Source organism: Narcine bancroftii, chromosome 7 (genome assembly GCF_036971445.1).
Source record: "Narcine bancroftii isolate sNarBan1 chromosome 7, sNarBan1.hap1, whole genome shotgun sequence".
NCBI lineage: Eukaryota > Metazoa > Chordata > Chondrichthyes > Torpediniformes > Narcinidae > Narcine > Narcine bancroftii.
This window is the reverse complement of record NC_091475.1, coordinates 6,294,063-6,318,617: the sequence shown is the minus strand read 5'-3', so window position 1 is coordinate 6,318,617 and position 24,555 is coordinate 6,294,063. Positions and strand designations below refer to the sequence as shown.

The 24,555-nt window shown below is 41.3% G+C and overlaps 1 protein-coding gene across 10 annotated transcripts in view; it reads right to left on the bottom strand.

Moving 5' to 3' along the window:
* The window catches only part of LOC138738451 (type 2 lactosamine alpha-2,3-sialyltransferase-like), a 40,592-nt gene extending 27,553 nt beyond the window's left edge, over positions 1-13,039 (bottom strand). For 2 of the 10 annotated variants that reach the window (XM_069888686.1, XM_069888690.1), the window contains exon 1: positions 12,951-13,039. The gene's annotated coding sequence lies outside the window, so the exon portion shown is untranslated. Of the gene's footprint in view, positions 1-4,191; positions 4,284-6,081; positions 6,235-6,971; positions 7,052-12,950 lie in introns of those variants that run through there. The other 8 variants (XM_069888685.1, XM_069888688.1, XM_069888687.1 and 5 more) reach the window with 6 other exon arrangements.
* Between the last annotated feature and the right edge of the window lie 11,516 nt (positions 13,040-24,555).

Sequence of the window (24,555 nt, the reverse complement as noted above, 5' to 3'; positions counted from 1 at the left end):
GAGTAAAATAATGCTGCCCTTTCCTTGTTCTAATTTATCTCTCTCTAATCTCTGTGTTTTTCTTTTCTTTACCCATATATGAGTTGATTTGCTGGATAGCACACAAAACCTTTTGCTGTTCCTCAGCACGCAAAACAATAAATCCGAACAGGTAGTTTACGCAAAAGTGCTGGAGAAACTTAGCAAGTCATGCATCATTTTTTATGTAGCAAAAGATACATAACCAGCATTTTGGGCCCCCGAGCCCCTCATCGAGATGCAAGGAAAGAGCAGGCCTGAATAAAATGGTGGGGGAGGGGCAGGAGCACAGGTGGATCAAGCCAGAGGGAACAAGATTTTAAAAAAGCCAAGAAGTGATATGGGAAGGGGAGAAATCTGCAAATGGAGTGGGGAGTAGAGAGCTGGAGGAAAGGAGGTGGGGGGGTGGTTGGCCTAACAGAAACCGGAGAACGTGAAGTTAATGCCACCCGGTTAGAGAATGGCCAGTCGGAATATTCATGGGTGAAGAGATGTAGCAAAACAATGCCCTCCCTTTCCATGGCAAACCTGGCACTGGGCCACATTCTATTCTTAGTTTTATTACGCTGGAATCCAAACAAAATCATCACTGACTTAAACAGGAACTGGAATTAGTGAGCTAACTACACAGCTTTATATTTATCATTCATTTAACAAGATCAAAACTGACATGGCATCTTGAATTATGTACTACCAGCTCTGCTGTTTGTGGGCAAAAAAATCCAGAGATATTTCTATTCTGAACTTCACTGGCTCTAAATTTCTATTCCATTCTGCCTGCCAGTCCTGGACTTTCCAAACAGCAGCAATATAGTTTCTATCTATCCACAACGCCAGTTCCCCTTAAAACTTTGATCAAATTCCCCCTTAATCATACAATTTCTTTAAGCCCATTTTGTTGTTCACACATAGAAAGGTTCTGCTAAACTCTACTTGATCTGTACAAGATGGAAAACATTGGACAAGAACTGGCTTAAAAATATCCATCAATAAAATATTCTCTTTTCTATATTTCCTAAAATGGCTTCAGTTGTCTCTTGTCTGAGAAGTTGTTGTTCGATTTGCAGTTTACAATTGTAACTTTTAATCAGGCACGTGGATAGGAAATGTAGAGGGATGCCCTGCATACAAGTAAATGGGACAACTTGGTCAGCATGGACAAATTCAGATTTATTCTCAGAGTACATACACGACATCACATATAACCCTGAGATTCCTTTTTCCTGTGGGCGAGGCAGAATTATCACTGATTGGTAGTGCAAAAAATAAACTTTACACGTGTAAACATGTGAACAATCCAAAGAACTGTAAACAGATAATGAATGGAAACAAACTGATTGTGCAAAGAAAAATAAATAAAGACCACAAGCAGGAGTCCTTAAATTAGTCCCTGATTGACTTTGTCATTGAGGAGTTTGATGGTGGAAGGGTAGGAGCTGTTACTGAACCTGGTGGTCTGAGCCTTGTGGAACCTATGCCTCATTCCTGATGGCAGCAATGAGAATAGAACATGGGCTGAGTGGTGTAGATCTGACGGCAGCGTTCCCTTTAGATGTACTTAATAGTGAGGAGGGTTTTGCCTGTGACGTCCTGGGCTGTGTCTACTACCTTTTGGAGAGCTTTACGCTCAGGGGTATTGGTGTTCCCGTGCTAGACCATGATGCAACTGGTCAGCACACTTTCCACAACTCCTCTGTAGAAATATGCCAGGGTTTCTGAGATCATACCAAACTTCCGCAAACTCCTGAGGAAATAAGGGCGGTGACGTGGTTTCCTCACGAATCCATTGGTGTGTTGGGTCCAGGAAAGATCCTCTGAGATAGTGACTCCCAAGAACCTAAATGCGCTCACCCTCTGGTTTTCCCTTCCTGAAGTCGACAATCAGCTCCTTAGTTTTGGTGACTTTGAGTGCGAGGTTGTTGTTGGTGCACCATTCAGCCAAGTTTTCAATCTCCCTCCTGTATGCTGACTCATCCCCATCCTTTATACAACCTACTACTGTGCTATCGGTGGGAAATTTGTAGCTGGTGTTATTGTCATACGGAGCTACACAGTCGCAGGTATAAAGTGAACAGAGCAGGGGGTCAAAGAACACAGGCCTGTGGTGTTCAGGTACTGACGGAGATTGTAGAGGAGAAGTTCTTACTAATCTTGGGCCACATAGGGCCAAAGGTCACATTTCCATGCTGTAAAACGCAAACCCTGATGATCCTTTTTCAGTACTACAGGGTTAAGGGTTAAGGTTAGGGTTGTCTGACTGTCTGACAGGGTCTGCAGCAGGTAGTGAATGATCCAGGGACAAATGTTGATTTGTTAGTTCATCATTGATCCTTCATTGCTGGATCCAAATCCTGGCACCCCCTACCCAACAGCACCACGAGAATACCTTCACCAGAAGAACTACAACAGTTCAATCCTGAACCTCACCATCACCTGCTCAGGTGCAAGGGCATATTCTTTGAAATGTAAAGAATACGCTAAATTCATTATAGTTTACTGTAAAGGCGCACAAAGAGGTACCACTAGGCCCGTGCCCCCCACCAATGAGAGAAAGAGAAGCAAAGGATCCTGAAAAATTACAATACCACCTCAAGTCCAGCACCAGCGACCCAGGTTCGAATCCGATACTGTGAAAGGAGTTTGTACATTCTCCCCATGACCTGCAGGAGTTCTCTCCCCACCTCAGAAGCTCCAGTTTCCTCCCACCCTCCAAAACACAAGTTCTATGTTAATTAGGCGAAAATGTGTGGCATGGGTTTCAATGACTGAAGTCGGCTTCTACCACGTGGTAAATAAAAAAAATTTAAGAATTGTGTCCATCGCTATTTCCAGGTTTGAACTCTTTCTTTTTTCCTCCATTCTTTTAGCCTTACACTGTACCTTCTCTCTTTAATCAACCGGGATTTTTTCATTTGGCAAATGAAGCTTGAATCACTCAAAAAAATCACAAGTCATAGGAGCAGAATTTGGCCCCACTATTTACTATCTATTCAACCCCATGCTCCTGCCTTTTCCGCAAAACCCTGGATTCCCTTCCTAATCAGGAACTTATCTCTCAATTACAATGCGATAATTTTTAAAAAATAGTTTATAATTGAATGAAATGTAATTACATTGCAGTTTAAATTTTATAAGTATTAAAAAAAAGAACTCAACCTCCTCTATCTTAAATTTACCCAACCTTAAATTGGCACCCACAGCAACAAATTTCACAAATTCACCACTGGGTATATAAATTCCTCCTGTTCTAAAGGGCATTTTTGTATTCTGAGACTGTGCCCTCTGGTCCCAGATTCACCCACCATAGGAAACATCCTCTCCACATCCATGCTATCCAGTCCTTTCACCACTTGAAAGGTTTCAGTGAGGACTCCCCCCCCCCCCAAATCTTCTAAACTCCAGCAGAGCCATCAAATGCCCCTCACATGATAACCCTTTCATTCCAGGAATCATCTTAGTGAACCTCGTGAGGAGCCCAAAACTGCTCACAATATTTAAAAATGTCTCAACATTACACCGTTGCTTTTGTATTGCATCCCTCTCCAAATGAAGGCCTTCCTTACTGCTGACTCTCTCCGTGAGTTAACTTCAAGGGCTGACACTTGTTCCGCAATACCTCAAAATGCATTATTTTCTATCATCTTACCCATTAAAAGAAGAGTTCAAAATTTGTCTCATCACGGTGAAGTTAGCTTTATCCAAATCTGAAGTTTGAGCACGTAGTTTCACTTCCCAAACTACAATGAACTTCATTGCATGATGTTGTTCTTCAAAAATAATTGGATATTATTGAACATTACTTGCTCTGGAGTAGCTTATTAACAACCTAAGCAACTGCATTTGCACTAGAAAAGTAGCTGCCATCCAAGCAGACCACAGCGTGTTTGACCAGATACATAGCTTTCACATATGCACCCATTAACTGGGCCAGAGATAGATAACCCATTGGCATTGTTCAGGTCAAGCAGTGAGTATGTTTCAGCCAGAGTAAAACAGAGGGTCTATCCCAAGAACGTCTCATGGACTCTGACAATTGGCAAAACTGGGAACCAGCTGTGAAGACTGTGCCCAATTTTAAGAGGGTAAAGACTTCAAAACTTATTGAAAATGATTAAAACTAAAATTAAAATGGGGAGCAAGAAGAAATTTAAGCAAAATAATCTTAAAATGTACCTTCCTGTAGTGCACTGCCAGTATCCACAAAGACTAGGCCGAGAGATCGATAGGCTTTAATGTACAGAAGAACCTTGCTGGCCCGGATCCAGGTAAAGGAATGGAGGGAAAGGAGAGGTGGTTCGACCTTTATGGCCCAGGACCACAGGGGAGGAGTCATAGGATATGAGTCGCCAGTGGGCAGGCCAACTACATATATACAGAAGTCAATCATAACTATATACAATGGAGGTAACATCACCACACTTTCCATGTTTAGGCTTAAAATCCCCATTTAAATAACCAGAATTTTAGACAATGCTTAGTCTCCCTGCAGCAGTCCCCAGATTAACAATGGACTGCCTGAATCTGTAGCATGCCCTATACACACAGAAAGTGCATGAAATGCTGGGGGTTACTTCATTCAGAATGGCAGAATGCCAGCAATTCCCTTTTGAGCAGATGTTTAAAGTCAAAATTTAGCATCTTAACCCTTTGGACTCTGTGTCCCTGTTTTCAGGGACTATCAGCAAGTGCATATACTCCGTGGCCTGGTTTTCAGGGACTACCAACAAGCATGGGACTGGTTTTATATCCCACCACCAGATGGTTCATACTAGTGTTCATATTGTAGTTCACCCATGGACCCAGTCCAGAGTATGTATAATGAAGGGCTAAAAATGGCCAGAATCTAAAGGGTTAATGCTTTTCTAATAATACAGAAAAACAAAACAGGCAAAGATCTCAGATTTGGATAAAGCTAATTTCAATACTGAGGCAGTATAAAATTTCTCAGTGTGCACATAACAGAGGGGACAATTCATAGTGCTCAGACGGGAATTATTGAATTACAATAAAAAGAATTCTAGATCACAAGTTTCCACAATATTTTACAAATATCACTTTCCTTGGACCTCAAACTATTCTTTGCTCAATGCTTCCATGCCTAGTTTGCACCAATTCATTTTTAAATGGATCTTTAGCAAAATCATGTTGAAATACAAAACTCTAGGACTGACAACAGGCCCCAGCAAGCTCTTAATCTAGCGTAAACGTGATCATAAAAACATAGAATCACACTGGAAGACCCAAAAGAGACTAATTTCTCTTTTACCTTGCATCAGTCTTCCACTTTGCATTATAAAACTCTCTTGCAAGACATTAACAACTTGAAATGTTAACCTTGGATATTCTGCCTGACTGAATCAAGCATTTTCAGAATGTTCTGCTTTTAAATAAAAAAAACCACATTTCTTAACCAACAATTCCCTTGCACTTTCAATGATAAAAATTATTTCCCCTATTGCCTGCAACAAATGAAAAGCACATTTTCTTGCACCAAATGCAACATCTACTTCCTTTCCCAGTGCTAGATTTTTCAGTCAAGTTCTATATGTGGAGATTCATTTTCACAGTAATCCACAGCATCTGAATACAGACATACAGTTCGTCCACAAACTATTAACACATTCTTCAAAGCATTTTGTACAACTATCTCAAATAAATTCTTTAAATGTACTGTTTCAAATGACAATAGGCCTTGTGGAGTCAAAATTGCTACAACGGAACCAAATTTTTAGCACAGAATGTGCACCCAGAGCCCTGAATAAATTTAGCAATTGGATGCAAATCCATCGATTTGCAGGTGCCTGCCACAATTAACCAAGAAGTCATTTGAATTTGGAGCAGAAAAGTCATCTGAACTTAAAGTTAGCTACGATCACACAATAAATAGTATGCGCAAATTGGAGGAACAACACCTCATCTCCCCCCCACCCCCGCAACTGGATGGCATTAATAACAACTTTATTTGGCTTTCGTTGAACACCCCCTTCTTCCCCCAGCTCTGTCTCTCTCTCCCTTTTCCCTGTCTCCTTTCACACAGAGAGGAAAAAAATCATCAATTCTTACCCCTTGCCTTTATTGTATCTAATTAACACCTTCTGTTGGTCTGGGCTCCTCCCCCAGTCAACCCTGTTCTATTCTGAGATTTCCTGTTCTATTTTCCTGTTTATTCTTTGAAGAAAGGTTCCGGCCCGAAATGTCACCATTATTTCTTTCTCCTATGGGTGCTGCAAGACTGGCCGAGTTCCTCCAGCATTTTGGCATGTTTTTTACACCGAATAGTACAGCAAGAACAAGAAACTGATGAGCCATTCCCACTTCTTAAAAAAAAAATCCCTGACAGGATTTCCTGTCATGGAAATCATACATTACCCATGAGAAGTAACGAGGGACAACTATTGAGTAAAATTAAAACTGTTCAGCAGAGCGTCAAAGAAAAATGCATTTCTTGCCCAAAAAGTAAATAAATTGCTTCCATTTGGCATTTTTAAAGTACAGGTAATATATCATTTGCAATTACTTTTTTTTGCACCTCAAGAACTCGAACATAAAGCTGGAGTAACAAATTAGAGTTCAGCTCTCTCAACTTCAGAGCTGAGCTGAGTGTAAAAAACACGACTATCAGATCTCCTTTGGTATGAAATGGTAGGGCACTGAGGGGTGCGGAAGAACAGAGGTAAAAGTTTCACTATTCTCACGTAACACTACTTTTAGGTTTAAAATCAAGTTAATGGGGGGGATGAGCAAAATACAGGGCAAATGGCAAAAGGGGTTAACAGATGCATTTAGAAGAACTAAGAGAATGCTAGAAACGGCAAGGGAGTACAAGGGGAAGGTTCTCAAAAGGAGTGGAAAGGAGGAGAATCGAGGGAAAGGAATGGCTTGATAAACCCCACCGTGAAAAACCCCAGTGACCCAGTGGAAATTCCCACTATGGGGAACCAGAGGACACTTACAGAGAAATGTCACAACGCAGTGGCCCTGAAGGTCTACAAACTTCACATTCGTGGTAGGAACGCCAGGCTCCATTACAAGTAATGATAATGAATATCAGTTTTGCTATTGAAATGACACTTATAAAAGTGCAAGCAGCATATAGGATCCACCAGGAAGATAGCAATGACTTCTTGAGAAGTCTCTATCCTTTTTTTCAGATCAGGAAGATCTGCCCTCTAGTGGGTTGGAGGAGCAATTACACAATGCAGCTGCAACTCTTTCATCATCTCACAAGGCAAAAAAAAAGTCTTATAAAAGCTGTTTCCTGGTGTCATGACCAAAATAGGTAAACGTAGATAATGGAGGAGACTAGCATAGTTACAGAATAGTCGGCTTTCTGTACAAATACCTTCTCTCTCAGACCATTTTGCATCCCCCTTTTCCCAGATTTTATTGTGAAGCCTGTTCCCGCATTTGCCTCAATTCTCACTCAAGGTAAAACATTCAGTCGTTGAGTGGTTCTCCCCCTGTGGTGGAACTGCTTGTAGTGCATGGGCTGGCCCGCCCCTGTACCTGTAACATCTCCCCTCGGAATACTCGAAAAGGTTGTTAAGCCCAAACCCTTCCGTCAGTACATGCCTTGTATCCAGGCCAGCAACTGGTGAGCTGATTAATCAGGGCTTCTAGTCTGATGTGTGTCATCTCTCACTTCCCCTTCAAAGATTTTATGCTCGTAACATAACCCCATTTTAAGTCTTTATTATTCATCAATGCTCAAAGTTCAATTTTCAGATCACATACAGTCCTTCAGATTCTTTTTTCCCTGTAGGCCAGGCAGAATCGGTAACTCAGTAAACAAATTGTGGAAATATAGAAATATATAAAAACAGTTAAAAAAAAGGAACAAAGTACGAGTTCTTAAATGAGTCTCAAAGCGAGTCTGCTGGTTGAGGGGTAGCATCTATTTATGAACCTGGAGGTAAGAGACATGTTGCACTTGTATCTTCTCACTGATGGCAGCAGCGAGGTCAGAGCATGTTCTGGGTGGTGTGGATCCTTGATAATTGCTGCTGCTCTCCAGCGGCAACATTCCACATACACGTTCGATGGTGGGGACAGTTTTGGGCTGAGTCCACTACCTTTTGTACGATTTTTTGCTCAGAGGCGTTGGCAAGTTTCTACCCCCACCCCATCCTCCTCCCCATTACCAGACCATGATGCAGCCTGTCAGCACACTTTCAACTACACACCTGTAGACGCTTGCCAAGGCTTCTGCTGACATACTGAACCTCTGCAAACGCCAGAGGTGCTGTCATGCTTTCTTCACAATGGCATTAATGTAATGGGTTCAGGACAAGTCCTCCAAGATAGTGACGCCCAGGAATTTAAAGTTGTTCACCCTCCCCATGTTGAACCCAAACCGATTATTGGATGGCATACATCAGGTTTTTCTTTTCTAAAATCTACAGAAAGCTCCTTGGTCTTGGTCATGCAATTCTTGACCCTTTTATTCCATGGACATTGATTTCCCAAGCCATTTATTTTGTTGGACATCATTAAAAAGCCTGTAGAAAATTGTCAGCTGAATAACTGCTGGACTGTCATATTTTATGCCATATTTACTACTGCTCCACTTGCATGTACATGGGTTGGGAGGGGGGGGGGGTGGGAATCTTCTCTTGCTTTGATAATCTAGAACGTAGAAGAATGAGGGGAGATTCGATAGAGGTTTACAAAATTATGAGGGGGATAGACAGTAAATGCAAGCAGGCTCTTTCCACTTAGATTACGAGAGATAAATACAAGAGAACATGGAGAAGGTTTAGAGGGAAAACTAGGGGGACTTCTTCACTCAGAGAGTGGTGGGAGTGTGGAATGAGCTGCCATCTGACGTGGTAAATACAGGCTCACTGTTAAGTTTTAAGAATAAATTGGATAGATACATGGATGGGAGAGGTCTGGAGGGTTATGGCATGGGTGCAGGTCAGCGGGACTAGTGGAATGAGGTTTCAGCACAGACTAGAAGGGCAGAATGGCCTGTTTTCCTTGCTGTAGTTTTCTATGGTTCTATGGAAAATAAATTTTAAAAATGAAAATAAATAAGAGGGTAAAAAATACTCTGTTAATTTTTTTTTTAAAGTAAATGTTCTCTTATGTAACAAAGCTGGGTTACAACCATCACGAAGCATAAATTTGTCTACTTATGTATTTGTATTTTTTAAATTTTTTTATTTGACTACATGTATGGTCTAAACATTTTTAAATAATATATTAAAAAAAAAGTAACACAAACCTTTGGTGAAGATGGGAGCAAATATTCAGCCAACAGAGCGCCTTGGTGGTGCTTTGCTTATAACAGCTGTTTGAATAAAATGGTGATACCCAGGATAAAGAGCTGGTTGATGCCACTTGCTGTTGGGGTGACTCTCTTAAAGGTCTCCTTATCCTTGCTTAGAAAGAGTCACCTCAGTAAGAGATTTTATCTGTAAACTTTGGGTTAACTATTTATTATGCTATTGTTCACCTTTTGCCCAGCTCCGTGGAGGGGGAGGAACCTGCAGATGCAGCAACGGTTAAATGTTTTCAAAGGAGGTGACTGAAAATAAAGTAACATGCTTTAAGATTTAAATATTCATGGAAGTGAAGTTTGTTCGGTGTAAGTACAATATAGCACTTTTGTCTTTTAAACTGTTTATTCTTAACGCAGGTGAATTCATTGGGCAATGTAAGAGCAAGTCTCAAGCAACCGGAAAATACACTTATCTGGCATCTACCAATCCCCATAGGTGTCAGATACCAGGGATTTTACTGTACAAGTAATTACTAAAGATAGTTTAACAAAGAGCATCCCGGCATAGGATAAGGCTTTTCAACCCATTTATTCAATTACATTTCACTTTAAAGCTTCTTAACTACGACATCTAAATTTATTAGCCTTGTCAGCTATTTCATACATTCGTCTAGGTTGCACTCAAATGCATCAACAATGAATTATACTATTCAATCACTCCCTGCAGTAGTCAATTCCACATTTCCTCCCACCTTTGTAAGAAAATTCCTTAATCAACTTCTTGAGCATGTTGTATTGATTTCTACTTCTGTCCTCTCTATGAGGAAAAACTGCAGTGAAATTCCCAAAATTCTTAAAAAGGGCTGCCTGGTTAAATACAGGGAAAATGGTCAGGTGACATAGAATAATACAGCACAGGAGCATGTTCTTTGGGCTACAATGTCTGCGCCAGGCAATGATGCCCAAATTAAACTAAAAATTCTGCTGCTTGGATGATACATATCCCTCAATTCCCTGCATATTCATGTGTCTATCTAGAAGTCTCAAATCCTCCTTCAAATCTGCTTCCACTGGCAGCCCATTCCAGGTATTGATTGCTGTACTTTAAAAAATTACCCCACCCCTCCCCCCCTCACTTTAGACATCGTCCAATACATTACTTTATCCTGGGATAAAAATTCTGCCCATTTACACTATGCCTCTTATAATTTTATAAAATTCTGTCTGGCCACTCATTCTCAGACTTGTTCAACTTTTGCACAGAGCTCATACCCTCTAATCCAAGCAGCACCCTGGTAGGTCTCTTTTCTTCCCCAGAGCATCCATATCCTTCCTGCAATGAAGCAACCAGAACTGAACACAGATGCAGCTTAACTAAAGTTTTACACGTTCTTTTCTCTGGTTCTCAGTGCCCTAATGAAAGCAAGCATGCCATACATCTTCTTTACCATGGGTGGCCACTTTCAAGGAGCCACAACCTGGATTCCAAGATCTCTCTGCACATTAAAGCTTTCAAAAGTCCTGCCATTAACCATATACTTATATTTGACATCCCAAGTGTATTACCTAACACTTGTCCACCTGCCATTTTTCTGCCAAATCTGTAACTGAGGGGTTTCAACGCTGATCCCTACAGAACACCACTGGTCAACGAACTCTAGCCATATAACAACCTTTCACCACTACTGTCTTCTATGGGTAAGCTTCTTCCAAATCCAAACCCGTATCTCACTACAGATCTCGTACCTCTTCTAGATCAGCCATCAAGGAATTCAGGGATTGTGCAGGAAAATGGCTCTAAGGTAAAAGATCAGCCATGATGCTGATGAAGAGTCATGTATGCTCAAAAGGATTGGATGGCCGCCTCCACAATGTTTAACTTTTAACATGGGAGGGGAGGTAAAGGCAGGAAGGGGTCACAAGGAAAGGTTACTGCAGTGCAAACCTTTGCATTAAGCTTGCCTTCTCAACTTCAGATAAAAAGTGCATCACTCGGGAATAAAAGATTCAGTTCTGCTGTCATGTATTAATACCACTGGCCAGATAATTCTTATGAGCCCTTCCTGTCTTTTGCTTTGTACATATGTCCTCTGATGTCTGCTGTTCCTGTCCTGGGAAACCAGTGCTGGCCGTCCTCCCTATCTTTGCTTCTCATAATCTTGAAAACCTCTATCGTCTTCTCTCATCCTTCTACGCTTCAAAGAGAAAAGGCCCAGCTCTGCTAACCTTGCCTCACAAGACTTGTTTCGTAATCCAGATAACATCCTGGTAAATCTCCTCTGCACCCTCACCTTAGCTTCCACATCCTTCCTATAATGAGGTGACCAGAACAGAATGCAATATTCCAAGTGTGGTCTCACCAGAGATTTGTCGAGTTGCAACAGGACCTCTGTCCTTCTGAATTCAAACAACTGTGAACAATATATTTTTACCCCTTGTAGAATCAGTGAAGCCAAGCACTGAGGAATAATGTAAGGAAAGTGCTGTATGGAGCCTCGACCGATCTGGTGGAAGGGAGTTGCAACAGGACCTCTGTCCTCCTGAATTCAATATCCCCCCCCCCATTAATGAAGCCTTCTAACTATCCTATCAGTCTGTGTGGCAACCTGGAGTGATGTCTGGACTTGAGCCCCAAGGTCCCTCTGTCCATTCACACTGTTAAGTCACTTCGGAATTCGCGAACACGTGCGAATCAGCCTGAACTCCATGTTGAAAGCAGCGGGACCCATCAAAGCGACGTGTGACGGCAAAAGAAATAGGGCAGCCATGTGCTCCTTAGTACCAAGGATTTATGATCATGTCATCAATTCCACCGTCAAAGACTTGAACTATCCTATCAATCTGTGTGGCAACCTTGAGTGATGTATGGACTTGAGCCCCAAGGTCCCTCTGTTCATTCACACTGTTAAGTAACCGACCATTAACCCTGTACTCAGCCTTCTGGTTTGTCCTTCCCACGTGCATCATCTCAGCTTATCCGGATTGAACTTTGCCATTTTTCTGCCCAACTCTATATCCCCTTGCAACTTCAGCTCCACCCACAACTCCTCCAACCTTCCTGTCATCCATAAACTGACTGACCCATCCTTCCGCCTTTTCATCCAGGTCATTCATAATCAAAAAAAATAAATCACAAAGGGCAGGGGTCCCTGAACAGATCCCTGCAGGACTCCATCAGTCACCACTCCTCTAGTTATGGTGTTAGGAGGCAGAAACAGTGCACAAGACTTGAATGAGTAGGACTAATATGGAATACAGGCAAGTGGGACAGGAGGGGGCAATTTTTAATTTAGACCGACAGCAAGAAAACAGGCTATTTCGGCCTACGAGGACGGACAGGGCTGCAGATGAATTGGGCGGCACGGACTCGTGGGCCGAATGGCTGGTTACAGCATTGTAGGTCTAAATTGAAAATGAAAAAGGTCGACCAGCACCGGTCTAAGAGAGGCATGACCAGCATTTCCCATTCCGGTGCCCCAGAAAAAACCATCACTCCCTCAGATAAAGTGAAATTAGGAAAAAGTCTCAACGATCGTCATTATTAGATTGAGTTTGCCCTTCTCCCACTTCAGTGGTCGGAGTAAGCAGAAAACACACTAAAGACAATATCCAACAAGAAAAATAACATTAAAGTTCACACCGAACTTGCCAAGACATTTCAAAGCGAGTGGATTTTTGGTTAAAAGCCCCCCTTTGCGCACGAACCAACCTTTGAGTCGCTCCAACCACCTTGGCGAAGAGTTGAACCGAAGTCGGGAGGGAAAGGCTGCCAGATTCCGTTCTCACACTGAGATCCCGGGCTGGAACAAGAGGGGAAGCCAAGCCCCCGGGAGGGTGGCGGCTGCACAGGATTCTCCCGTCGCCGCTCTCGATGTCACCAGGAAAGCAGAGAACCGCGGAGGTTCAACTGAGTGCGGGTTCCAGCTTCGACTCCAGTGTGTTCAAGTTTAATTTTAAAATCAGCACGAACCAAACAAGTGGCCAGCCTTCTTGTCCCAGAAGTGTCCCGTGTAAACAGCATGACCTTGAGACTTGGTGCCTTTCCTGCAAACACCAAGTGGCACCCCCCAGACTATTCTTAATCAGCTCAATTCATACTGTATCTTATCGCTGTTTTCCAGAATTCACGGCATTTACCAAAGACATTCAAAGTTTTTCAGATCAACATCACTGATTTCCTGAAGTCTTAGACGGTGGAACTGATGACACGATCAGAAATCCTTGGTATGAAGGAGCACATCGCTTTCATGGGTCCCGCTGCTTTCAACGTGGAGTTCGGGCTGATTCGCACGTGTTCGCGAATTCCGAAGTGTGAATGAACAGAGGGACCTTGGGGCTCAAGTCCAGACATCACTCCAGGTTGCCACACAGACTGATAGTTAGAAGGCTTCATTAATGGGGGGGGGGGGGGGGGGGATATTGAATTCAGGAGGACAGAGGTCCTGTTGCAACTCCCTTCCACCAGATCGGCCAAGGCTCCATGCAGCACTTGATTCCTCAGTGCTTGGCTTCACTGATTCTACAAGGGGTAAAAAGATATTGTTCACAGTTGTTTGAAACCTGGTGTGTTCCCCTTAAGACTGGACCTTGGGTCATGTGGATACATCACCTTAGTGTTAGAACTACTCTTGACCTTTTGGTTTCTGGACTGACAGCCCACATGAAGCTCCAGGTCATCAATATCTGAGAATACAGTTCACAGGAATCCACAAAACAGGAATCCAGATCGACCGCTTCATCTAATTAATAACCCGAAAAGCCTCTATTAGACGGTACCTCATGTGCGTCAGATCCAAGACGAAAACCCCAGTCTTTTCGCTGAGCATCTTTTTAACCTGCAAGTGTTTCTAATGTCTCGACGTCTTTCTTCTGACTTAATGGGCACGAGTGGCTTTTTTTAAAAAAATGTAGTCTCACTCGAACTGCACATACAGTTTGAGATATTTACTGGCCTTGGCCTCGCTATCAGGGCACTTGATTCAGAGGCATCGGATTGAATCCAGAGTGGTAGCTGGGACATTTACATTCAAGACATTCAGGAAACAAGTTTATTTTAATAAAGTGGTCACAATAATTATGAAATGATCAGACTGTCATTTGGTTCGATAGCGTTGCTCAGTAGATGCAACGTCTACTGTTACTCTGGCACTACAAGACGACAACCCACCAAAGGAGTTGCTGCTCGACTCAGGGATTGTTGTCATCTCCACGTCCCATGAATGAATAAAACCAACGATTTGATTGTCCTGGTTGTTTGGTGCATTGCAATGGCTAGACATTTTAATGTCTAACTCCATGTGATCCTATCATGTTTTTTTGGTTCCTCATCAACCATTTCAACACCATGAATTGGTAATATTGATCATACTTCCTTCTGGCACATATGACACAATGAAATTGGTAATTCTGTAGTTTCAAGATGATGTAAGATCTAAAACCGGTGCTGTTTTATTCAGATGGGACATTGACATTTGTGCCGTGGTCCAATAAGGACATTTCTAAGAAGACCCCTCGTGGACTGCATTTCTGGATGGGCCTACCGTGCAGGATGTTGTAAATTCCCCAACCTAAATATAATATATGTAATTAAAGTCTAAGTTATATTTCCAATCAGCCCACAGAAAAACTTAGACACAAAAACCACAAGACTCACAAAACTTCAATCTCAACCAAAGCAAAGATCATAAACAAAATTCAGTTTGTTTGGTAAACAGAAGCCAAAAGATCTTTTTGAGAGAGAGAGAGAGAGAGAGAGCACAAAATTCGAACTGGTCTTCTTGTGTTGTTTGCAGAGAGAGGAACCACTGGCTTGGTCCAGATCCTTCTGGCTGCCTTCGGAATGTTCATCCCTTTTTGAAATCCCAATATTCTAAATTGTCTTCCAGACCATGACTCATGCTCTGGGCCTCCTTCCACTCCACAGCACCCCAAGTGGTGGTTTATCGTCCAAGTCCCGAACTTTTTAGATCATTTTCTGCACGTGCTCAGTCCGTCTCCCACTCTCTCAGCAGTCTACCTTCACCTTGGCTCTTAAAGGCAAACTGTCACTTTTTAATATAAAACCACACAACACATAGGTCAATACACAGCACAGAACTCTGTAACATTATCAACTCACAGCCTTGTGGGACACATCCATTTTGTGCATCTAACCCAAGGTGGGATATTCTGTCTTCGACACCCTCTAGTGGTTAGGAGGATCACCAACTCCCAATCACCACATCCCCTTTCCTTAAGATGTTCAATCTATCAACATTACATGATAATACAGTTTCAATTCGATTTAAAGTTAAACACACACATAAAAGCACAAACTTTATGTGTTTCCTACCCTGGAAATGAGCGCCGACCTCATGAGTTCATCGGAGTGGAAGATGTCTCTGGTTGCGTTCAGGTAGGCCTGGAAGCAGTCCAGTCAGTATGTGAACTCCTCAGCCCCATTGGGGTACAGCGGGTCTTTCAGTAGCATACCGGGCTTGAGTAGCACTTCCATCATAAAGGAATGAGCTAATAAAATTGTAGCGTGAATAAAAGCTCTCACAGAAGGAGAACAATGCTTTTAATAGCTTCAGAAGGGATCTGGGTTTAGGCGGGAAACCAGGGTTATATGTGGACAGATGGGGGTGGAGCCAGGAGGCGGGGCCAGCCATCAGCACAACATCCTACCAATGAATTCCAGTTCTCTGCAACATGAAAACAGGATCAAACTTTAATTTATTACTATTAACTTAACTTAACCTAACTTAAACCCCTTCTAATTCTAAGCATACTTATATGTAATGTGTATATAAATTCAAAAAAAGTTCTTTGATTCACAGTCCAATCTCACTTCTCACTCCTCCAAGTTCACTGGTATGGAAGTCTTCACCCTGGGTGCAGATGTGACTGAGACAGAGGAATTGTGAAAATGGAATGGAATCTCAGAGGGGACAGGGTGGGAAGAGGTGTAGTCGAGGTAGCTGTGGGAGTTGGGGTTTATAGAAGATGTCTGTCGAGAGTTTGTCTCACAAGATGGAGACAGAGAGATCGAGCAAAGGGAGAGTGTTGCTAGAGTTGGACCAAGTAAATTTGAGGTCAGGGTGGAAATTGGCAGCAAAGTGGATGAATTCAACGAGCTCATCGTGGGTACATGAGGCAGCATCAAAAGTAGTCATCGATGTAGAGTTGAGGGGCCTTGCCTGTGTAGGTTTGTAACATGGATTGTTGCACGTGCCCAATAAATAGGTAGGCATAGCTGAGGCCCATGCAGGTACCCATAGCTACCCCTTTAACCTGGGGAAAGTACAATGCCAAAGGAGAAATTGTTGAGGATGAGAACATTCTGCCAGCCAGAGGAGGGTGGTGGTGGAGGGGGTCTAGTTGATTCTATTGTCCAGAAAGAAACAAAGAGCTTTGAGGCCTGGGAATGGAGGTGTATAGGGATTAGATATTTATGGTAAATATGATTGAGTTCATGGAACTTTAAGTTATTGAAGTGATGGAGGGCGTGTAAAGTGTCTCGGATGTACGTGGGGAGGGACTGCACCGGGGAACTGGCCTGGAACTTACTGTCTGAAAATAGTGGTAGAGGCAGAAATAAAACCTCAACCACATTTAAAAAGTACATGAATTGTCTTGAAGAGTTTTGACCTGAAGGGCCATGGAATTTATGCTGCAAGTGGAATTAAATTAGATAGGCATGGAGACAATAGACTAATAGAGTTTGAGAGAAAACATTACTTCCATGTGATGCTCTTTCTCTGTATAGCTGTACAGGAAGAGCTCCCCCCACCACCCCCTCCCCCCCCCCCACCCGCCTTCGTGACATTTAAAGGAGGTGAAACAAATGGAAATGTTATTCTCTGATTAGTTTCATTTGGCTACACCCACTTATTACCATGCTTGCTGCTTTATGGGTTGTTCTCTGGCATAAATGTTATTAAGAATTCTCCTAACAATATAGCATGACTGGAAGAATGAGAGGCTACGCAGAGTAGGAAAATGTCATAAAAGGGAGATGGTTAGAAGGAATTTGAGTATTCTGTGAAATAGAGAAAAAACATTGAGAACTGATACCATCAATAGTCCTAAACTTACTTTCCCTTTGTGAGTGACCGTGGCAGCCAATGTAAAAGTCATCATGATGTAATCAGAGAATAAAATTGTATAGAAGCAAGACTTTGGCCCATCCAGTTCATGCCAATCAAGCCACTTCCACCAAGCAATCTTAGTCTCTGCACATTTCAAGCTCGTTTATTATTATCTGATGGTAAACATACAACTAGACAAAACAGCATTTCTCCAGACCATGGGGCACACACATACACACAGCACCTAATAATCATCGCATATACAGTATCCCATTTCAAATCCCCATCCCATTCCCTTGCTGGCATGTCTGTCCATGGTCTCAAGATTGACACCAATGGCAAATTGGAGGAACAACACCTCATCTTCCAACTGGGCACTCTCTAACTGGATGGCATTAATAATGACTCTGGCTTTCATTAACCGACCCCACCCCCCGCCATTTCTTTCACCTTTCCCCAACTCTCTCTCTCTCCCTTTCCCCTCTTTCTCCTTTGTCACCAGCAAAATCAATTCCCACCTTTCCCCTTAACATATCCAATTAATACCTTTTGTTGGTCTGGACCCCTCCCCAGCCAGCACTGTCTCTATTCTGAGATTTCCTGTTTTTTTGCTTATTCTTGAAGAAGGGCACAGAACCATAACATTGGCAAAATATCTTTGTCTCTTATGGACACTGAGAGACCGGCAAAGTTCCTCCAGTATTACGGTGCATTTTTACCACAATCACAGCGTCTGCAGACGCGTATTTCACTCCTTAAAGGTGTAATTTGTTATAAATATTTTGGAATTAATTTAGCAGATCAAAAGTTGTATCATCCAGCTACATACAGAAGCATTTTAATGTGGTCATTTAATCTATCAATGGGCACATCTTTGATTTGTGGGAGGGAACCAGATCACCTGGAGGAACACACATGCATCACAGGAAAGATGTGCAAACTCCACACATTCAGCACTGGAGGTCAGGATTAAACCTGAGCTGCTGGAACTGCAGCATCTCAATTGAAGGACAGCAAATATCACTGAGGGATGAATTTGTGTAACCCTGTACTTACGAGGCTTGCCTTCAAATCACACATACTTATCATGCATATTGGTAGAAGGAATGGTTGACATGCAACAGCAAGAAACAGGCATGTTTGGTCTTCTGGATGAGATCAAGTGCACATTTTGTTCCTTTTAAAAAATATTTTATTTAAAATTTTTAAATCTCATAACATAACATTGATTACAGCATCCTGATACAAACATAATGTGATTAAATATATATAAACCCCCCCACCCAACCTCCCCAACTGCCCCACTAATACCCTCCCTCCTCCCTTACCCACCTACAAAAGAAAGAAAAGGAGATCATCAACAAATACGGTCATATTCACACTTTTTAGCTGCAGAGGCAGTGGCACCCATTGAAGTGGACCGAGAGATCAGATTTTAACACCAATAATTTTCAAATATGGGCTCCAAACTTTAATACCTCTCAAACTGTATGATGTCTTTTCTAAAGGAATACAAGCTTTCATTTCATTATGCCATCTTTTCATACTTAAAACCAAATCAGATTTCCATGTAATAGCTAAACATTTTTTAGAAAGAGCCAAAGCCAAACGTAAAAATTCAATTTGATACATAGCCGATCTCAATCCTAAAGCTATTGACTTAATATCTTTTAAAAAAAAAATAATGGATCAAAAGGTAAATTCACTTCTAATACCTGTTTTAAAAACAATTTAATTTGTACCCAAAAACTTTTAACCTTAGGGCAAGTCCAAGTCAAGTGAAAAAAAGTACCTATTTCTTTACCACACCTAAATCTGAAGAATTAAGTTGAATTTTTTTCAATTTCTGTGGGGTCAAATATAATTGAGGTGAAAAATTATACTGCACCAACCTATAATGTACATTTATAACCTTGGTCATACTATCTTTACACAAGTTTCTCTATCGTTCTATTCAAATCCTGTTCCCATTTCATTCTTGATTTAGGAACACCTAATTTAGGCATTTTATTTTATAATAACTTAACAGCTCAGAAATAAATTTACTTGAATCATCCTTAGGAAGTAATAATTCCATAGAAGTTTGTCTAGGTAATTTTAAACTGTGACCTAATAGTTCCGACAAAAAAAATTTAACCTGATAATAACAAAAAAAGGTATTCGAAGGGATCTTTAAAAGATATAGAACTCTCTTCTCCACTTTGAGATACCCCAACTCCACAGCCAAACTTCCAAACAAAACATCTCTAAGAAAGAAAGTAAGAAACCCCAAATAATAAAAAAAGAAAAGAGAAAAAAAAAACCAAAAGCGCCGATTAGGTCCTCGCTAATTATCTTAGTAATGAGAAGAGGCCCTCTCCACTGGTGGCACGAGGCCTTGGAAGAGGAAAGCGCTCCCCCCAGACAGAATATCATAAATAAACTTTAATCAATCATGTATGGTAAGCTTCTTCAAGGTCTCTGTTAGCTTGATCTTCATCAGCTTCAACTTGAACTTCAATCAATGGCCCCCCAGGTGAATCCTCTCCTCTCAATTTTTCTTGACCCCCCCCCCTGTTGAGATACAGATGTAGAGCCTCCATTCTGCTTGATATTAGGCAACAACTTGGCAAATTCCAAATCTTCAAATACATTAGCAAAAAATTGAGACTGATATTGTCCATAAAAAACTTTAAGAACTGCTGGATAACGAAATGCAAATTTATATCCTTTGTTCCACAGAATAGACTTGACTGGATTAAAATTTTTCTTCTCTTAACAATTTCATTGCTCAAATCAACATTTAAAAAACCTCTGTTATATTGGATTACCAAAGGACCTCATTGTTCTCTTGCTCTTTGAACAAGAATAATTTCCCTATCTTGATAACGTAAACATTTAATCAAGAAGGAGTGTGGCGGTTGTCCTGCATAAGGTTTTTTCCTTAGGGGCCTATGTACTCTATCAAGCTCCAAACCATTTGGAGAATTCTCTGGTCCCAATATTTCAGGAAACAATTTTTGAAAAAAATTCACTGGATTATTGCCTTCAAAATCTTCAGGCAGACCAACTATTTTTACATTATCTCTTCTGGAATGGAATTTTTTAAAAAAGTTTTACAAAAATTTCTGATCGGGTCAAAATTTGTTAACTGGATTAAGGTTTTATATAGAACTCCTATGGCTAAAGGTAATTACGAATGGATAACTTTCATCATCTTTCCCATTAACACTTTTGGCAAGGCAAGGTTGTCCTTTAATTCCTACTGTGTTTGTTTTGGCAATTGAACTATTGGCGCAATTGATAAGACAAGAAGTTGATATTAAAGGGATTATAAATATAAAATATTTAAATCAGTCTTTTTGCAGATGATGTATTAATTTATGTAAGAGTCTGGAGAATTCTTTAGCTTTATTATACAAAAATTTGCAAGACTATGGTACAATACAGGTATACGATCCTTTATCCAGAACCCTTGGGGGACAGTGTGTTCCAAATTTCGGAAAGGCCACCTGAATTGTGCTGCCGTATCCACCCCCACCCCCTTCCAGTCGCCCGGCCGTCTCCTCCAACTGCGGTCCCTCAGCCGCCTCCCTCAATTGCCAGTCCCTCGGCCACCCAGCAGTCTCCCCCGACTGCCTCCCTTGACCGCCCAGCAGTCTCCCCCAACTGCCAGCCCCTCACCCACCTCCCTTGACCACCAGACCCCACTTGCTGGATTTTGGAGCTTTCTGGATTTTAGATGTCCAGATAAAGTATCATGTACCTGCATCAGGTTATAAAATTAATTGGGTCAAAAGTGAAGTTATGCTGTTGGTAGAAGGAAATTATGACTGTTGGAAAGATGTAGCCTAATTTAGATGGACAAATAACCCAATTAAATATTTGAGAATTACAACTGATAGAAATTTAGAAAATTTATATGTTAAACTATATTTCATTATTATGAATAAATACATAAATAGATGGAATGATTTACCTATTACTTTAATTGGTAGAGTGAATTGTATTAAAATGAATATTTTCCAAGGGTTCAGTATTCAATCTATTCCTTCTTTTGTACCTCAAAAAATTTTTAAGGATCTTAATTTAGTTATATGAAAATTTTTATTGAAAGGAAAGATGAATAGGGTACCTTTGGAAAAATTGACTTGGAAATTTGAATTAGGGGACTTACAACATCCTCATTTTCAAATTATTATAAAGCAGCACAATTGAAATTTATTAACACAATGTTTGCTATAACTAAATCTTCTGTTTGGGCTAAAATAGAGTTGGATAAAATTGATGAGAAGTTTATGGCAGAATTGATTTATAAATGGAACTCAAAATTACTAATAAGTGTAGACCCACCATTTTTAAAACATTTAATTGAAATATGGAATAAAATTGATTATCAGATAGGAGGGAAAGGGAAGATTTCATTGAAAATGCCTTTATATCAGAATAAACCTTTTCTTTTCACCGATGATAATCAGTTTTTGAAAATGGGGGCTAAAAAAGTTGAAGATTGCACTATTCATTCCTAAGATAAATTGTTCTTCAAGCTTTTATCATAAGGGTATGCACAGGGATTTTTAAAGTAACAAATACTGGCAATCTAAAGAGATTAGACATGCTAGAACTGCTCAATAGATCAGTCAGTAACAGTGAAGAGAGAAACTATTAATGGTTAAGATCAAGGATCATAGTTGGTCTGGGCACCCTCAAACCAGTTTCCATTAGGCTCAACCCCCACCCTCGCCTCATTTATCGCTTTCCTTATCCCTATGTCTCCTTTCCTCCAGCTCACCAGCCTCTCGCTCTTTCCCTATCCTTCTGTCTCATTGCTTCCAGCTCTGCATTCACAGAGCAACCCCTCCCTCATTCAACTTTTCTCTCCTGTCCACCTATCCATGTTCACCTATGGCCTCTTGGCTGTTAGCCTATGCTCCTCCCCTTCCCCCTCCCCCCTCCCCCTGCCATTTTATTCAGGCGCCTGTCTGCTTTTTGTTTATACCTCAACCAAGGGTTCAGACCTGAAAAGTTGGTTATATAGCTTTGTCTCGTATGGATGCTGCGGGATCTGCTGAGTGTCTGCAGACTTTCTTGTTTTGCTCTTCATCAGAAGGGTGCATTCTGAGTTTTGAAATCAATACACTGCATTTGCAAGAAAACTGAAGCAAAGGCAGAAAAAAGTCAGGCAACATCTGTGGAAAGGGTTGCTCAACTGAAATATTAGCTGTATTTCTCTTTCCATAGATGCTGCCTGACTTGCAGTGCATGTCTAGCATTCCCTGTTTTTGTGCTGAGAGTGGTGTGATTTCTGTTTTACATAAAGTGGATGCAAAGGGAATCAAAGCATTGGAATCAAAGGAAATTATGACTACATCGTGTGTGCAGCACAGCCCAGTGTGCCACATTTGCTGTGCAATCATCTGCAGAAATTGGCCAGCAGATTAAAGATTGCAAGGAGAGACAAGTGCCACAGCCTATACAGGACCAACCACAAATGTTCCTTTAGCTATACTCAAAATACAGAAAATAGCGCCTATGGCAAGCACTGAAATTGTGCCCCCGTCCAAACATCTGACACCCATCCTTTAGATAACTTTACAATAATATCAGCTCAAAAATACAAGTCAAGCTCATTAATCTTTAATTAACAAATTATGGCACGACATGAAAATTATAACAGCACCTCTCTTGCGTTCACTGATGCAAATTGACGCTACATCTGCTTTTCTTTCTCACTCTGTGGCTGAAATACCGCGTCATTAACTCTGTTTCCAACTAAATTTCTTTCCACTGTGTGTAGAACTCATGATGAATCTTGGCATTTTCATGAACACTAATCCTTTCAGGTGCTTTCCACTGGTCGAATCCACTTTCCTGCCTCAATAGGGATTGATGGTCTGACCAGGAATAGAGAAAAAAAAAGCCGATACAAAATGCAGCTGTTTTAGAAGGGGAATGGACCAGCCACGAGAGAGTTACTTCTTCACCATGTCCAATTCCCAATTTCCTCTTGAACCAAGTGTTGTTCACTGAGGAGTTATTTGTTGGTAGGAGAGGCCCCTCTCTGTTCTGAAAATACTTTGAAACCAGCTTTATTATTTCAGTTCTCAATACATCAGGCAGAATTGCTTTTCCAGTATCCTTGTCGAACTTCAGAAGTCCAATGTTCAACCACTTCTTGTTGTTCGAGGTTCTTTGACACCATCCAGTTCACTAGGTTCAGTGTCGTCAGGTTCAATCCCGTCAGGTAAAATCTCGACAATAAACTCACCATCATCATCTTCTTCCCCTGTCATGCCCATGTTCTCGGTGGCAACCTCACTCTTAATCTCGTCATACTCAGATTTATCTGACTTGACTTCCTCCTCGGCTTGTGACACATTTGTACTTGATCCACCTTTGGATTCTAACAAACTTGTAGCAGGTGCAGGCAACTCCATGGATCGTGTTCCAGGCTTTTCAAAGAAGGGCTTGAAGAACTTGTTCAACTTTTTGGCCTTCTCCGCCTCTTCCATCCTTCAGCTCCACTTTTCTTCTTCTTCATGGTCTTCTTACACAATGCTCCAAAATAAGGAAATGGCACTTTTAATAAGAACATTAAACTTTAAAGAGCAGTGGTACTGAGGTATGTGGTCATGTAGCTCCCAGCACTGTATTTTTACCTAATAATTTATATAAGTGGTTGATGCACTATCAATAATCATAACAGACTGAAGTTGTGAAACTGGTAGGCTTTTATTAACTCTAGACTGGAATAGTCGTTAACCCTCATTGACTGATTAAGGCAGAGTGGAATGGGGACCATGCTATGGGTAGGACCGATTTTGGGAGGCATGTCCAGCAGACAGCAGACAGTGGTTTAACAATCTGGCCATCCTAGAGCTTCTCGCCCGTGACAATCAAAGACAGATCATATATCTGAAGAAAATTTTTTTTCACTATCCAAGGATGGCTTGTCTGACTTTAATAGAAACTGCTTAGTGGCACCCCTCAAGTGGTGCCCAGGGCACGTCCCATACCTGTCATACCTTAGATAAGCCACTGGCTATGCAGATCAGTCAGTTTTTGCTACAAGATGGATGGCTGGCAACATCCACATAAAGGAAAACTGTTCCCCTTCGCAGCCAAGAATTTATCCAGTGAAAAGAAAGAAAGTTTGGCTACAATAAGTAGCCAGCTTCATTCCCAGGAAGCAGAGTCATTGGAAGAGAAGGCGGTAGGGACATGGACAGAGGAAAAAATGGTAAAAGCCATCTTCACAAAGCAAAA